Source organism: Callospermophilus lateralis, chromosome 11 (genome assembly GCF_048772815.1).
Source record: "Callospermophilus lateralis isolate mCalLat2 chromosome 11, mCalLat2.hap1, whole genome shotgun sequence".
Classification (NCBI taxonomy): Eukaryota; Metazoa; Chordata; class Mammalia; order Rodentia; family Sciuridae; genus Callospermophilus; species Callospermophilus lateralis.
In genome coordinates this window covers 59,101,552-59,119,442 of record NC_135315.1, presented here as the reverse complement: position 1 = coordinate 59,119,442, position 17,891 = coordinate 59,101,552, and the positions used below count along the sequence as shown (strand labels likewise).

Below are 17,891 nucleotides of genomic sequence, written 5' to 3'. Positions count from 1 at the left end.
CTGAGTATAGCTTTATATGCTTAGATAAAATATACAGTATGTTTATATACTATTTTTTTTTTCTTTGTACTGAGGTTTGAACTCAGGGGCATTCAATTACTGAGCCACACCCCCAGCCCTATTTTGTATTTTATTTAGAGACAAGGTCTCACTGACTTGCTTAATGCCTCGGTGTTGCTGAGGCTGGCTTTAAACTCAGAATCCTCCTGACAAGTAATATTTGATTCATGAATACGTATCAAAGTTTATTCTCCTGCTAATAGGTATTTGTGTTGTTTCCAATTTGTGCAAATTATGGATAAAGCTGTTATTGACATCTGTGTACAAGTCTTTTGTAAATTCATTTCTTTTTGGTAGAAATTTCCGGGTCATAGGTTAGCAATCTGGTTTTTGTTGTGGTTTGTTTTGCAGTACTGGGGATGGAACCCAGGGTCCTCTATCACTGACCTACATCCTCTTTTTTACTTTTATTTTCAGACACCATCTCTCTAAATTGCCCAGGCTGACCTTGAATTTTTGATCCTCATGTCTCAGCTTCTAAGTAGCTGGGATTCCCAACCACTGTGTGTCCCACCGCATCAGTTTCTAAATTTGCCTTTCTGGAGGGTGTGCAGTGACATCTCCTTGTAGTATGTTTTTGCACCTCTTTGTCCAGTAGTGATGTTGAGCACTCTTCTTGTGTTTAGTGGGCATTGGGATCTCTTTTGTGAGTTGCTTGTTCACAAGCACTTCTCTGAAAGCTGACATATACACTGAAAATGTATTCTCCCGATGGCAGCTTACCTTTTCACTTCCTTAATCTTTTGATGAGTGGAAATTTTGTATTTCGACGTGCCTTTTTAATCACCTTCTTGAGTTTTGGGCTTACAATAACTTATTTCAATTGTTGATGAAGTGCAATTGAATTATTTTATGTTTCTTTGTTTGATTTTGAGTTTTTGAGATTTTTGGTGGTGGGTTTATTTGTTTGTTACTGGGGATTGAACCCAGAGGTACTCAGCCACTGAGCCACATCCCCAGCCCTATTTTGTATTTTATTTAGAGATATGGTCTCACTGAGTTGCTTAGTGCCTTGCCATTGCTGAGGATGGCTTGAATTCCGGATCCTCCTGTCTCAGCTGGGATTACAGATATGAGCCACTGTGCCCAGCTATTTTATGGTATTTTTTTATATCATACTAAAAAAAAAAAAATCCTTGCCTACCCCAAATGTCATGAAGGTTTTCTTTTCTATCTTTTTCTCTCTCTCTTTTTTTTCCTTTTCTTTTTGCATACTAGGATTTAACCCAGGAGCACTCTATCACTGACCTACATCTCTAGCCTTTTTTTTTTTAACTGAAGATTAAACACAGAGGCACTTTATGCTTTACCACCGAGCTACATCTCTAGTCCTTTTTATTTTTTTTATTTTGAGACAGATCTCACTAAGTTCACAGGTCTTCACTAAATTGCTGAGACTGGCCTTGAACTTTTGATTCTCCCACCTCAGCCTCCCCAATCACTGGGATTACAGGTCTGTGCCACCATACCTGGCCCTTTTTTGATTTTTTGAGACAGTTGCCCAGGCTAGCCTCAAACTTGCAATCCTACTGCCTTAGCCTACAGTCACTGGGATCACAAGCATGCACCATCACACCTGGAATTCTGTATTTTTCAGAAATTTTGTAGTTTTCTCTCATACTTAGATCTATTATGCATCTGAAATTAATTTTGACATCGTTTGATGTCAGGCAGGTTCATTTTCCCCCCATATAGATATCCAGTTGCTTCATCTCTATTTATTGAAAGATCTTTCCTCTTCCCCACTGAACTGCAATAGCACCTTTGTCAAATATAAAGTCATCCTAGCAAGGAACAATGGTGCACTCCAGTAGTCCCAGCTACTCTGGAGGCAAATTTGAGGCCAGCCTAGGCAATTTAGAGAGACATTGTCCCAAAGTAAAAATTTCTTTAAAAGGGCTGGCAGTGAACTTAGCTCAGTGGTAGAGCACTTACTTAAAATGCACAAGGCCCTGGGTTCAATCCCCAATACTGCAAAAAAAAAAAAAAATAAAAAAAAAAAAAATTAATTAATTAAAAATCCAAGCGTGGGTCTAAAAACAGACATGTAGGTCTATGTCTCAATTCTGTTCCACTGATTTACTCAACTATTTTTACACCAATACCACTGTTTTGACTATTTAGTTTAATCGCTTAGTTCTGAAGTCAGATAAAGTACTCCATGTTTGTTGTTCAAGATTGTCTTGGCCCAAGTTTTGTGCATTTCCATATACAGCCAATTTTTGATCTCTTAAAAAAAAAACAAAACAAAAAAAAAAAAAAACCTGATAGACTGTCAACCATACTTCTGTGAAAAACTCACTTCCCAGTTTTAACTTCCTTTAATTTTCATTCTTTCACTTCTCTCCTAAAAGTTAGACAAACTAATATTTTTCATCTTATTTTAATAACCCCTGGATTGAATCAGATTCCTTCCTAGAGTCAGACTGTTCCAGGCACATGTCTTTTTAATCACCTTCATGAGTTTTGGGTTTGCAATAACCTTATTAAATTGTTTCCTCTACCTCCACTTTGAAGCCAAATTATGGCATAATATTCTTAAAATAAAAGCCCAATTCATGCTTTTCATTTTAAACCTGAGCTAAATCTTACATACATTGAATTATTTTTACATACATACAAACTTTTATATCTATCACCCAGATCAAGGTACAGAACATTTCCAGAATCTTAGAAGGGTCCTTTGTCCTCTCTCCTAGTCAATCCTCCCCAAGGATAACCACTACTCATATCACCATGAAATTGTTTGGAGTAGCATTGAATCTGTAGATTAACACAAGAGATTCACTTAACAGTATTGATTCTTCCAATCTATAAACACATTAAATCTCTTCATTTATAGAATCCAGCTTCATTTCTCTCATCAATTTTGTAACACATATTTTGTTAAAATTCATGCCCAAATACTTGATATTTTGCTATTACAATCGGTATTTTAAAATTTTCCAATTGTTTGTTACTAGTATATAGAAATCAATTATTTTACAAATTGAATTTGTGTCCATTGGCCTTGCTAAATCAAATTCACTTATTGGACCACCAAATAAATTTGATTTCCTTTTTGATCTGAATGTTAGACTATTTCTTAATTACCAAGCAAAGTTTTTGTTGTTGTTGTTGTTTTGTTTTGGTGGAAGGTTGGTTTTGTTTTAACAATAGCGTCTTGTAATACTGTCCAGAATGGCTGCAAACATCTGGGGTCAATGATTCTCCTGTATCCATTCCAGAGTAGCTGAGACTATAGGCACATACCACTGCACCTCACTTCCAAGTAAAGTTTATTACTTTATTTTTTATGTGCTGGGGATGAAGCTCAGGGCCGTCCACATGCTAGGCAAGCACTTTACCATGAAGCTATAAACCCAACCCCAAGCAAAGTAAAAAAAAAAAAAAAAAAAATTGGGGGGGGGGGTTTGACTTCTCAATTTATTGGGTTATAGTTAAAGTTACTATATTATAAAATCATCATGAAATTTATTATATTTTCCTTTATAACCAGGCACATAACTGATTTTCATGGACAGAAAGGACATAGTAACTGAAAATTAGAAAGCTCTCTTTGTGGTAAAGCAAACTTATAAACTGTATTATTCCTCTATGATTTGCTTCCCCCTTCCAGGGGCACTTAACCACTGAGCCACATCCCCACTCCTTCTTATTTTTTATTTTGAGACAGATTCTAAGTTGCTTAAAGCCTTGCTAAATTACTGAGGGTGGCTTTAAACTTGCAATCCTCTGCTTCAGCCTCCCAAGCCCTGAAATTACAGGCATGTGCCACAGTGCCTGGCTTTCTTTTTACCTAATTTGTGGAAGTCTGAAAATTAATATTTATGCCTTTGGCCATGTTTAGTACAAACATATTTGAGCCTTATGCTGTCTTTATGAATTTTGAACAACTATGAATTCAGTAAGCATGGAAAATGTATATTATTTTACATTACATATGTAAAGTCATGTCTTTTATTAAATAGTGGAATTTTTGCACTTGTGAATGTATCTGGTCTTGATTCCAAAGTATCTGATGACAATTCCCATTTCTGCTTTCTTTTTATTTCACTTGTATGATCAATATCTACCTCCACTCCTTCCTATTTTCAAAACTTTAATCCTTTCAAATGCAAATAGGTGAACTTTTAAAATTCTCCTTGAATTTTTCTTTAATAAAAATAGAACTGTGTTCTTTTTGACTGTTATTAAACTGGAATCTTTGCGCTTTATTTTATCCATAAATTTATGTTTATATCTTGCCTTGTTGTTGAGTCTTTTTTAATATTAATATGGAAGTTTTTCTTCATTCCCTTTTGCCCTCTTGTTGATTGGAAGTTCTATTGTCTATGATGCTGGTGTTTCCCTTCCTTTCTCTAGTAATTATGATGAAACCCGTATTCCTCTAGTGATATTGCAAAATTGATCAATAAATGTTTTTGAATATTTTATCTGTTTATTCCCTCCACATGCTTCCCCTAGAATAATATTTCAGAATTTGAGATTTTTCTACTTTATTTCACCATTGGCCCCATGCCCCTCTTAGGATACCTCATATTTAAGACCCTTTCCTGAACATTTATACTATCTCTTATCTCATTAGTATCTCAACAGTGTCATGTCACAATGTCAGCTCCGAGAGTTGCTGATGGATTTTATTATTTTGTACCCATAGCACTAAGTACTAATCCTGGTGCCCTAAATGTTTACAGAATGAATAAACTATTCATTTAGATATAATTATTACATTATTACAATATTAATTGTTCACAAGTACTGTGCTCATCATCTACACTATTTTGAGGTCATGTTTCTAATACAATTATCAATTTATTAGATAACTTTATTTATCTCATGTAGGGTACCTCAGTGATTATTTTAAGTACTTGATGTCTATAGCTATCTTTCTTTTGCCCTAAAAGATGAATGACATTTTGTCTGGGAATAGAATTTTTGACTCCTTAGTTGCAGTTTCTCTCTTCAAGTTTAGGATACTATTGCACTATCTTCTAGTTTTCGGTGAAGCAAATGAGAATTCCACTGTTAGTTTTATTTGCTTTCTGCTTGAAAAAAAAATAGTCTCTTCTTCCAATGTAAAAACTTGTATATTGGGGCTGGGATTGTGGCTCAGTGGTAGAGCACTTGCTTAGCACGGGTGAGGCACTGGGTTCGATCCTCAGCACCACATAAAGATAAATAAATAAAGGTATTGGATCCATCTACAATTTAAAAAATATTTTTTAAAAAACAACTTGTATATTTCTTCCTTTACCCTTGGAATCAAGAAATTTTGCTCAGATGTGTATATCTTTTCTTTTCTTTTTTTTTTTTAAAGAGAGAGAGAGAGAGAGAGAGAATTTTTTAATATTTATTTATGTTTTTAGTTTTCGGCCGTCACAACATCTTTGTTTGTATGTGGTGCTAAGGATCGAACACGGGCCGCACGCATGCCAGGCGAGTGCACTACCACTTGAGCCACATCCCCAGCCCTCAGATGTGTATATCTTTTCAAAAAATAAAAAACCACTCCTATCTGAATGTTGAACAAGATGAATACCTGAAAAGCTTGATATATAAGAAGAAACAAAATATGCATTTATACATTAGAAATGAAAAAGAAATGATAATCACAGAAACAGAACGATGAAAAAGTTCTGAAAATAGATAATAGTAATGGTTGCACAACATTGTAAATGTACTTAATACCACTGAACTATACATTAAGAGTACCACCTCACTGGGCGCAGTGGCGCACACCTATAATCCCAGGGCTTGGGAGGATGAGGCAGGAGGATTGCAAGTTCAAAGACAGCCTCAGCAAAAGCAAGGCGCTAAGCAACTCAGTGAGACCCTGTCTCTAAATAAAATACAAAATATGGGCTGGGGTTATGCCTCAGTGGTAGAGCACATGTGTGAAGCACTGGTTTTGATTTCAGCACCACATAAAAATAAATAAAATCAAGGTATTATGTCCATCTACAACTAAAAAAAGTAAAATAAAATACAAATAAGGCTAGGGATGTGGTTCAGTGGTCAAGTGCCCCTGAGATCAATCCCCAGTACCCCCCCCCAAAAAAAAAGTTTATAATAGTAAATTTTATATTATGTATATTTTACAATAAAGAAATTCTTCCTGGATTTTAAAGCTCAGTAAAAAATAAAGAAAATTCCTTATAATTTACACACTGCAGATATATAACAAGGCAGCAGATTCACAATATAAGAGCCCACTCCTGAAAATCAAGAGTGGGTATTTTTGAATCTACTAAAGTCAAATTCATACAGACAAAAATTAAATGATAGTTGCCAGGGGCTGAGGAAAGTGGGAATGGGAAATTAGTGTTTAATGGATACAGTCTTGTTCAAGGCCTTGGGTTTGACCCCCAGCACTGGAAACAAAACAAAATAAAATAGTAATGGGTATAGACTTTTAGTTAGGGAAGATGAAAAAAAAAATTGGAGATGGATAGTTGCACAAAGATCTCAATATACTGAAAGCCACTGAAATGTACACCTAAAATGATTAAATAGCATGGTGGTGCACAATTGTAATCCCAGCTATATAATAGGTTGAGGCAGGAGTATCAAATGTTTGAGGCCAGAAACAGCAACTTAATGAGGCCCTGTCTCAAAACAAACAACAACAACAACAAAGGTTAAAATGGTGAATTTTATGCATATTCTATCTTACCACAATTTTTTAAAAGTCTTGACTTGGGAATTAGGGATAGAGCTCAGTTGGTAGAATGCTTGCCTCACATGCACAAGGCCCTGGGTTCAATCCCCAGCACCAGGAGAAAAAAAAAAAAAAAAGTCTTGACTGGGAATGTAACTCAGTGGTAGAGCACTTGCCTAGCACAAATGAGGTCCTGGGTTCAATTCCCAGTACCACACGCACCTACACCCCCCTCCACACACACACACACATACAAGGTTATGTGAGTATTTCTGGTTCTAGCTTAGGCTCTCAAAACCAACAGTATAAGGTGTCTGGTGACTCAAGATATGAGAAATAAATCCATGCTATGTGCTCACAAAATGAAGGTCAAGACTACTCTAAAGGGACAAATCAAAAAGCTCTGGTAAACTTGTTCAGGATTTTATAAAAAGGAAATCTAAACACAGGATAGTGTGTTCAATTTGCTTTTCTCCAAAACATTGCTCTATAAATTCCAATTTGGGGAACAGAACTGATAGAAGTATAAAATCATGCTGAGCATAGTGGCATATAACTGTAATCTCAGCTACTCAGGAGGCAGAGACAGAGGATTACAAGTTCAAGGTCAGCCTGGAAATTCTGTGATACCTAAATTTTTATCTTATTGAATTTTATTTAGGTTTGGATATCAGGAATTGAACTCAGAGATGCTAAATCACTGAGCCATATCCTTAATCCTTTTTATTTTGAAATAAGTTCCCATTAAGTTGCTTAAGGCCTCGCTAAGTTGCTGCAGCTATCTTTGAACTTGTGACCCCCTTGCCTCAGCTTCCCAAGCTGCTGAGATTACAGATGTTCACCACCACACCTTGTGTGCTCTACCACCCCTGGGTTCAATCCTCAGTACTATTAGAAAGAAAGAGAGAGGGCTGGGATTGTGGCTCAGTGGTAGAGCACTTGCCTAGCACATGTGAGGCATTGGGTTTGAGTCTCAGCACCACATACAAATAAATAAATAAAATTTATCAATAACTAATAAAAATATTAAAAAAAGAAAAGAAAGAGAGGATAGATTCATAAGCAAGTAAATAACGGTACTCTTGAGGTACTGGAGAATGAGACTAATCAAATTGTTGTGTGCATGTATGAATATGGCATAATGAACCCTACTATTATGCATAATTATAATGCACCAATAAAAAATTAAAAAAAAAACAGTAACCTTTTCAGATATAATTTGTCTGTGCTTGAGATGAGTAATGTCTGGTAACAGCTGTTTAGCTCCCTGGGGTGTATAAAATACACAAGAGCCACTAGGCGGCAGGAGGTCCTCACCATGCAGACAGGATAGACATAATGACAAGCAGTTAAAACAATTAAGGACCACCATTTTGCACACTCAGGCTTATGAGATACTCCAGCTACCTACCAGGGAGAAAAGAATGTGACAGAGGTTAAGATGGACTGGCCAGACTGTCCTATTTCAACCACAGTACCCAAATTTTCTCAGCTCATGTGACAGGCTTCATTTCTTTTCCTGGTATTATTTATCTCAAATTTTATATCCCTCCTATCAAACTGCCTATGGTAAACACTATTTTCTGTTTCTTTCTTTTTTTTTAAATTTATTTTTTAGTTTTCGGTGGACACAACCTCCTTGTTTGTATGTGGTGCTGAGGATCAAACCCAGGCCGCACGCATGCCAGGCCAGCGCGCTACCACTTGAACCACATCCCCAGCCCCACTATTTTCTTTTTAAACTCTTTTTTAAATATTTATTTTATATTTATATTATTTTTTAGGTGTAGATGGACACAACACAATGCCTTTATTTTTATGTGGTGCTGAGGATAGAACCTGGGTCTCCCCTGTGCTAGGCCACAATCTCAGCCCCCAATAAACACTATTTTCTGAGCACTTGGAGGGTCATCATTAATCTTTGTGACAATTAAAAGAATAAGTCTTTTCTGGAAAGACAACCTAGCAGACACAGGACTTGGCAAGATGATTGATGATGTTAAAGAAAAGAATGTTCAATGACATTTGTCAAAGAACAGGAAGTAAGATTTTTTTCCAGGCCATCAAGATAGGTGTAGGGACCACTTGCAATTGGGTCTTGAAGTTGGGAAAGAAATTGAGCTCAACTCTGAATATAGCATCAACATATAGGAATTTATAGCTAAGGAGCAAGGTGGGGTGAATGAATGAAAAATTATTAAGAGAAAATATCAGGTGTTGTTGGAGTCCAGCAGGGGGCCTCAGGAGACAGAGGGTGAAGAGTCTGCAAAAGGTGGTGGAGAAACAACACAGACACTAAAGTGAAGGTGCTGAATCCCCATCTTTACTTGTGAAGTTAATCATATATACTTTTCGTTTTGGCAGGCTCACAGTATTTTGTGGTTACAAAACAAGGATCCTTATTCAAAGAAACAAAATATTACCTAGCTACAATTAGATAAGAAGAATGTATCTTGGCTTATGCGTAAGCAAGCATTTTTACTTTCAGTTCAAGTATGCATATTGCTTTGAGCTGTTTCTGCTTAGTTAACTTTTACTAATAGTAAGAAATGTCCCAGACTATTGGCCTATACCTTGACTATTCTTTCTTGACTTATTGACTAGAACCGGTGCCGCAGTTATGGCAAGTGGTTAACTTGAAAAGAGAGGCTACTAATTTTAATCAAACAAGAGTAAGAGCATCAAACCATTGTTCACAGAAACAAGAACAAGTTGCCCAGTACCAAGCACTAATCTGTCTTCTTAATATTAATTTTTCTTCTCTATATTTTAATTTAATTTCTCAAAAACTTCCTTGACTTGTTTTCCTACAGGGGGTTTCTCATTAAACATTAACAATTTACATTCCACAGCTGAATCATTGCATTTAAAGCAAACAGATTTATTCTTTAGAAGTAGTTGCATTAACTGGGAAAGTCATGTTTTTTTCCTTCATACTTAATGGTCATATGAGAAGTCGCAACTATACTTATTAACAGAATACAAAAACAAACTAGCCCATTCCCAGAAACATACTGCACTCCAGAGGATGGATGCCTTGGGTCATCTACCTCAGTAGGGCCTTGCCTTTGCCTGAGTCAGGGGTGGGGGGGGGGCGCAGCAATGTGTAAGGGAGATTCTGGCTAAAAATCAGGCCAGGGTGACATCACCTGGGGATGGTAGATGAGGGATGTTGGATTAGTTCAAGGATATTACATATCAAAGAGGGGATTCTAGATAAACTGACCTAGCAAGTTTCTTTTGCTAAAATTGGATTTTACAAAGAAACACACAGAGGGGAGTAGAAAAATATTCAGAACCCTAACTAATTTGATCAAAGAATCTTTGTCAATGCTTCTAAATGAATTCTTCTTCCTGCATAGCCCTATGTGGTGGTCCCAAGTGCTTAGTATCAGGCGCTGTGCTGAGCAGCACTTTGTATGCCTTATCTATCATTCCTCACAGGACAGGCGTTATTACTGTCCACATTTGCATGATGCAAAAACTAAATCCCTTATTTAACTCATCCTCACACAGCTAGCAAGTGGCAGTGCTCAAGGATGGGCTAGGCAGCAGGAGGCCCTTGCCATGCAGACAGGACAGACATGATGACCTTGGATACCCTAAACCTTCCACATTCCCTGGTATTGACAAAATCTTCACCCTGCCTTCCTCCTCTCTCAGTCTATGCCCTCATAGCAACAAGATTTTTAAAAACTCTATCGTTACACGAACATACATAATGTATATGTAGAGTTCAAGTAATAATATTAAATGTCCAACCATGTTATAGAGTTGAGCTTTATCCACTTCCCCGATGTTCCCTGGTATCTTCTGCCGCAGTCTGGCTGGGCACAAATCACGAGCCACTCAAGAGGAACAAACTATTTCTGAACTCCACCAGCACACTCCACACACATTCTCCAGGAATTCTCCGGACCGCCACGGGGCTCCTCCAGGAACCACCAACCGGAAATCCCTCCTCCGGCACTTCCCCAACCAATGGGAACTCGTCAGGAATCCCCGAACTCCGCGAGAACTCAAAAGTCATCATCTTAATGGCTCCCTGGCGTCACCTCTCAACCACTACTTCTGGCAAAAATGCCATGCGTCATCCCGACTCGGCTGTGGCCCTCAACAATCTTCTCCCTGCATCCCTGTCCCCACTAGGTAATCACCATCCTGAATATTATGTTATCACACATATATGTATATTCAAATAATGTTATTTAGTCTTGTAGGGGTTTGTTTGGGTTTTGGTTTTTGGGACTGGGGGATTGAGTCCAGGGCCTTGAGCCTGTATGTACCACTGAGCTACATACCAAGCCTCCAGTAGGCTTATCTATTTTTGAACAAGTTAACTAATATTGCATGGATTCTTCTGAAACTTTTGTGCCAACTATAGGGGAGAGCCCTTGTTGGTTTGCATTCCATCCAACAATTGATATCATTTATTTATTTATTTATTATTTATTTATTTATTTTATTTTTTTTTTTTATCGGCGGACACAACATCTTTGTATGTGGTGCTGAGGATCGAACCTGGGCCGCACGCATGCCAGACGGGTGCGCTACCGCTTGAGCCACATCCCCAGCCCCACACTTGATATCATTTAAAAAAATTTTTTTTTGAGACAGTGTCTCACTATGTTGCCCATGATGGCCTGGAACACACAATCTTCCCACCTCAACCTACTGAATATCTAGGATTATAAGCATGGGCCACTGCACTAGGCTTGTTTGAAAAAAAAAAGTATTTTTGGTCCACCTGGAAGTTGTGAAATGGTATCTTGTCATGGTTTCAATTTGTCTATGGCTGGTTACTAATCCAGTTGATCAACTGGTTATGTTTCTTCCATCCTATTTCTCCTTTTATGTTCATTCTTTTTTTTTTTTTTAAAGAGAGAGTGAGAGTGAGAGAGAGAGAGAGAGAGAGAATTTTTTTTTTAAATATTTATTTTTTAGTTCTCGGTGGACACAACATCTTTGTTTGTATGTGGTGCTGAGGATCGAACCCGTGCCGCACACATGCCAGGCGAGCACGCTACCACTTTGAGCCACATCCCCAGCCCCTTTTATGTTCATTCTATATTCTTGATCTGTTCTGTCCAATGTGGATGCCACTACTCTATGTAGCTATTTAAATTTAAATTTAATTAAAACCAAACGTGATTTTAAATTGTTTTCACTCTCACTAACCATATTTCAAGTACTCAATAGTTTCACATGGTTCATGGCTTTTGGATGGTACAAATATAGAGCATTTCCATCATTGCAGAATGCTTTATTATACAACCCCATTATAGGTAAAAATTCTTGTGAATAAATATGTTGCAAGTATCTTCTTCAAATTTATGGCTAGTCTTGTCCCTTCTTTTGTTGGGTATACTAATAAAGAGAAGTCCTTAATGTTAATGTGGTTGGATTTATTTGCCAAATGTTTCAACTTTGGTCATAAAGATATTTGCTTATATTTCCTCCTAAAAAGTACATGAAGCCAGGTGTGGTGCACACCTGCAATTTCACTGATTTGGGAGGCTGAGGCAGAAGGATTCCCAAGTTTAAGACCAGCCTCAGCAACTCAGTGAGATCTTCAGCAACTAAGCAAGATCCTGTCTCAAAATAAGAAATAAACAGGATAGGGAATAGGGCTGGGGTTGTGGCTCAGCGGTAGAGTGCTCACCTAGCACATGCGAGGCCCTGGGTTCAATCTTCAGCACCATGCAAAAGTAAATAAATAAAAACAAAGGTGTACAAGTAAAAAATAAATAAATATTTTTTAAAAGGATAGGGGATATATCTAAGTGGCAAAATGCTCTTGGGCTGCATTCCCAATACCCCACCACCAACACACACACACACACACACACACACACACACACACACTATATATATATATGCAGTCCACACACACACACACACACACACACACACACAATAGATAGATAGATGCAGTTTTGGTAAGATGTGGTGGTATATGCCTATAATCCTAGTTACTCAGGAGGCCAAGGCAGGAGAAATGCAAGTTTGAGGCCACCCTGAGCAATTTGGTAAGACCCTGTCTCAAAATAAAAATAATTTAAAAGGACTGGGATGTGGCTCCGCAGTAGAGCACCCAGTTCAATCTCCAGTACCACCAAAACAACAAACAAACAAATCATGTTAACTTCTGCCTTTCGTGTTTAAGTTCTTGAGTTCACCCAAGAATTTAATTTTGAGTGTGGCATAGAGTAATGATATATTTCATTTTTCCAACTGTGCCAGCACCAGAGTCCCTTCTTTTCCCCATTCTTAGTTTATTAGGTTTTTATACACCCATGTTCTTTCTCTGTGTTCTCTTCTGTTCCATTAATCGTAAGCCAAGAGCATTGTCCTGTTATCACTTTATAATGTAAAAAAAAAATCTTGTTTACCTTGGCTTTTCAGGACTTTGACTGTTCTTGGCCCTTTGCACATCCCTATAAAATTTAGATTTCTATTTCAAGTTATATATAATATCCTGTTGGAATTTTGATTGGGAATACATTAACTCTATAGATTGATCTCAAAAAGCACCTGGTATCTATGTGCTATGTATAGGGATGCAATGTTAAACAAGACAGACAAGGGGGCTTTCCATCATAATTAGAATAAAGTCCAAAGTCTACTATCACCTATACACCAATCCGCACAACTCAAAACTTTCCTCCACTCCCAATTCACCTCCCATTGTTCTCTCTTCCTCTGTGATCCAGCCACACAGTCCTCTGCCTTTCACTTAGGACTGTTAAGTACATACCTTGTGATTTTTGCTGGAATTACCTATCCCCATATTTGCATGGTCGGCTCTTACTTTAAGCAGGTCTTTGCTCAATCACCTTCTCAGAGCCATCTTACTAAAATAGCTGCTACATTATTTCATGAATTATTGCGTTGGTTTTCTCCATAGCACCTATCACCACATATTACATATGTACTTGGTTTTTTTCTGCCTCCTTCCTAGAGAGTCAGCTCCAGGTACCAGGAACTTTGTCTTATATACTGTTATCTCCTCATGGCCTTAACTTGTGCCTGGAAAGTAGCAAACACTTGGCAATTTTGTTGAACAAACGAAAAGAAGCTAATCAGGACAGACATCAGGAGGTTTCTGAAAAAATTTGAGATTGTACAGGTAACAGTAACAGCCTAAAGTCTTAAAAAATATTTGGCTTATCCATTATAAGCACTACTCTTCCTGATATCACAAAACAACTATTCCCAAAGTAGACAACTATTCCCAAATTGAATTTCCTTTTCAAAAGGAGAACTCGTGAGCTGAGGTTGTGGCTCAGTGATAAAGCGCTTGCCTAGCATGAGTGAGGTGATGGGTTCGATTCTCAGCACTAAAGGTCTATTTGACAACTAAAAAATATTAAAAAAAAAAAAAAAGGAGAAATTGGGGACTGGGGCTGGAGCTCAGTGGTAGAGCACTTGCCTTGCACGTGTGAGGCATTAGGTTTGATCCTCAGCACCACATAAAAATAAATTAATAAACAAAGATTTAAAAAAAAAAAAAAAGAGAAATTGTACACTGTTTTTAGAGCTATTCTTGTATCTGCTGGTTCTCAATAGCCTTTAACTCAAAAGGCATTTTTCAGAGTGGAATATTTTGGTACCCTTCAGAGCCATAACTGTTACTGTTTTTCAGTCTTCATTTGATGTTTATTAATGAACATTTGGTTTTATTTAAAAATAAAAAACAGCTGGATATGGTGGAACAGGCCTGTAATCCCAGTGATTCAGGAGGTTGAAAGAGAAGGATCACAAGTTCCAAGTCAGCCTGTACTACTTACCAAGACCCTGCCTCAAAAGCCAAAGACAAAATTAACAAAAGTGCTGTGGTTGTAGTTTAGTGATAGTATGCCACTGGGTTCAATCCCCAGCGCCGCAAAAAAAAGTAAAAATAAAAAACAACAAATGCCAAAAAACGCAATTTTCATTTCCTCTGGAAACCTGTACCTCCACAATTCTTGGTGACTGGGGGCCTTTTTATATTGCTAGAACCTTCTCTCAGACTCCTGTTGCTCCACCCTTATTAAACCACTCAATGTCCCCAAGGTTTCCAGTGGCTACTGAGGCCAGAGCCACATTTGTCTCTTGGGAGAAAGGTTCCAACCCTTTGCTCCAGAAGGGTCGTGGGTCCTCCAGTGTGTGAGGGGGAACATTTGTGTACTGAACCTTTCTCTAAGGAGAAAGTGTTGGATGGCCCAGGATGGAGTCCATCAGGGAGCCAGCAGGTGCTGATTGAGCACCTAACTGTGATGGGCATGGTTTTGGGTAGACAGGAATGAGACAGTTTCTGAGCTCATCAGGCTTCCAACCCACAGAGGGTAAAAGAGAGAATAAATTGAATACGTCGACCTAGAAAGAAACTCCACAGATTCTCTAAAACAAATGATTTTATTTAGGAACAGCAGGGAAATGCAATCTAGGATATCCATGTTATGATGTATCATCGGCACATCTGAGGGAGCTGGAATGAAAGCAAGACTTAAAGGCAAAGTCCTCATAATCTGATTTGTAATAAAAATCGTTACAAGGGCTTGATACAGGAGTTGTTTTAGCCTACCGGAGACAGCTATCACTAAGCAAATGTCCATGTGCAAAGGACTTACCAGTTCTCAGAATTTCCTGAAATAAGTCTCATTAAAGAGCTGGGCCGTGGCTCAGCGGTAGAGTACTTGCCTAGCACGTGGAAGACTCTGGGTTCAATCCTCCGGCCCCATTAAAAAAAAAAAAAAAAAAGTTCCATCACACATGTATATTCATTGTACACAGAAATTTTCTATAATAAGGCCTATTGTAGGCAATTCATATGTGAATACTCTTCTTTCTGGCCTCTCAACTCCATTTTTAAGGGCTGCAACTTTCCCAGATAATTTCAGTTATTGATAAGTACTATGGTGGGTGACTAAAGAAGGCCTCTGTGTAGGGGACCTCTGTGGTGAAACCTGGCTGATGAGAAAGAGAGAATGCAGTCCAAGCAGAAGGAATAACATGGGCCCTGAGATCAGGATGGGCTTGGTGTGTCTGGGACACAGTAGGAAGGTTGTTTGGAGAATGACGGTGACTGAAGGTGTTCTGGAGGGAGTTAAAAGTTGGAAAAGATGCATGCTAGGTTTATAAGCAATGGTAAGAAATCTGGATCTTATTCTAATTATATTAGGAAAGTGATGGGTAGCAAATGGTGTGAATTGAGTTCCTGGATTCTTCAGTAATGCAAGATGCCCACTGTAGGTTGCATGGAGCTTAGTAGCTAGGAGCCTTAAATACAAAAGAGGCATGAGAAAAGGCATCTTATACATGAATAGGGAATCCAGTTATGGTGAGATGAAGCCTCTCTGTAGGTATGTAGATCACCCTTTGAACAGAGAATGTTCAAAGGGTGACCTACATAGGTATCAGTCTACATTGAAGCTGTGCCTCCAAGGGATTTGAACCTTACCTTGGCATCCTGGTGAATTCAGCTCCAGGAAAATGACCCCCATCCCTACTTCAGCTTAGCTGCAGCTGAGAATATCCTTTATGCCATTATTGTTTCTTATACACTCCTTTATTGAAGTGTTTCTCTTATGGTATTAGGATAACTTCCATGTTTTATGTTTTTTTTTTTAATATTTATTTTTTAGTTGTAGATGGACACAATACATTTATTTTATTTTTTTATTTTTATGTGGTGCTGAGGATCGAATCCAGGGTCTCACATGTGCTAGGCAAGCACTCTACCGCTGAGCCACAACTCCAGCCCCTTTTAAATTTTCAGTTGCAAATGGACACGATACCTTTATTTATTTATTTTTGTGTGTGTGGTGCTGGGGATTGAACCCAGGACATTGTACATGTGAGGCAAGCACTCTACCAACTGAGCTACAGCCCCAGCTCCCCCATGTTTTTTGTTTAAATGAATGATGAGCTACATTGGAATAGGCTCCAAGGTGTATTGATAACACAATGAATGGTTAGGTGAGATATTTGCAAGTTCAAAGAGGACACCTAAGGTATTTGAATTTGCTCCTGGAAAGAGCTCTCTTCTGTCCCATTTTTTTAAAAAATATTTTTTAATTGTCAATGGACCTTTATTTTATTTATTTGTATGTGGTGCTGAGGAACAAATCGAGGGCTTCACACATGCTAGGCGAGCGTTCTACCACTGAGCCACAGCCCCCTTCTGTCCCATTTTTAACAAAGATTTATTTTGAAACACAGCATCAATAGTAGATTGACCATGACCCATCTACTTACCCCAACATATTTTTACCCTTTTCCATACCATACTGAGATACTGAACAAACTGGATTGAATCCTCATAGAACAACTGGTCTATACCAAGCACTGGTCTATACCAAGGGCTGGTTTATACCAAAGAAAACAGCTGTAGTAAAATTCTTGATTCTCTCCATTAGAGGGTTATATAGGATTTCACCACTCTTCACAAAGTGTTTTTTTTTTTTTAATATTTATTTTTTAGTTTTCGGTGGACACAACATCTTTATTTTATTTGTATGTGGTGCTGAGGATTGAACCCAGCGCCCCGCACATGCCAGGTGAGCGCACTACCGCTTGAGCCACATCCCCAGCACCAAAGTGTTCTTTATAAGATTTTACATGAGGGCTGGGATGTGGCTCAAGTGGTAGCATGCTTGCCTAGCATGCGTGAGGCACTGGGTTAGATTCTCAGCACCACTTAAAAACAAAGATATTGTGTCTATCTAAATCTAAAAAATAAATATTAAAAAAAATGAATTTACACAAGACATTTCTCTCACAAAAAGTTCCGTTTCAAGCTGGGGATGGTGGCATATGCCTGTAATCCTAACTGCTCCAGAGGCTGAAGTGGGAGGATTATAAATTTGAGGTGGGCCTAAGCAACTCAGCAAGACCCTGTCTCAAAATAAAAAAAGGGCAGGGGATGTAGATCAGTAGTAGGGTGCTCCTTTCAATCCCTAGTACCAATAAATAAATAAATAATTAAAACCAAGATAAAGAAAAAGTTCCATTTCAGGGCTGGGAGCTGGGAGCATAGGTCAGCAATAGAGCTCTTGCTTAGCATGCCCAAGACCTGGGTTCAATTTCCAGTACTGCAAAAGAAAAAGTTACTTCTCTTGAGCAATCATTTTATCTGTATATTAAGGATGGTGTGATTTTTTTTTTTTTTTTTTTTTTTTTTTTTTGT

General features: G+C 38.0%; 1 protein-coding gene across 1 annotated transcript in view; it reads left to right on the top strand.

The window, feature by feature from the left end:
- Pigl (phosphatidylinositol glycan anchor biosynthesis class L) overlaps nucleotides 1-17,891 on the top strand; it is a 136,000-nt gene that overhangs the window by 117,574 nt on the left and 535 nt on the right. The window lies entirely within an intron of this gene.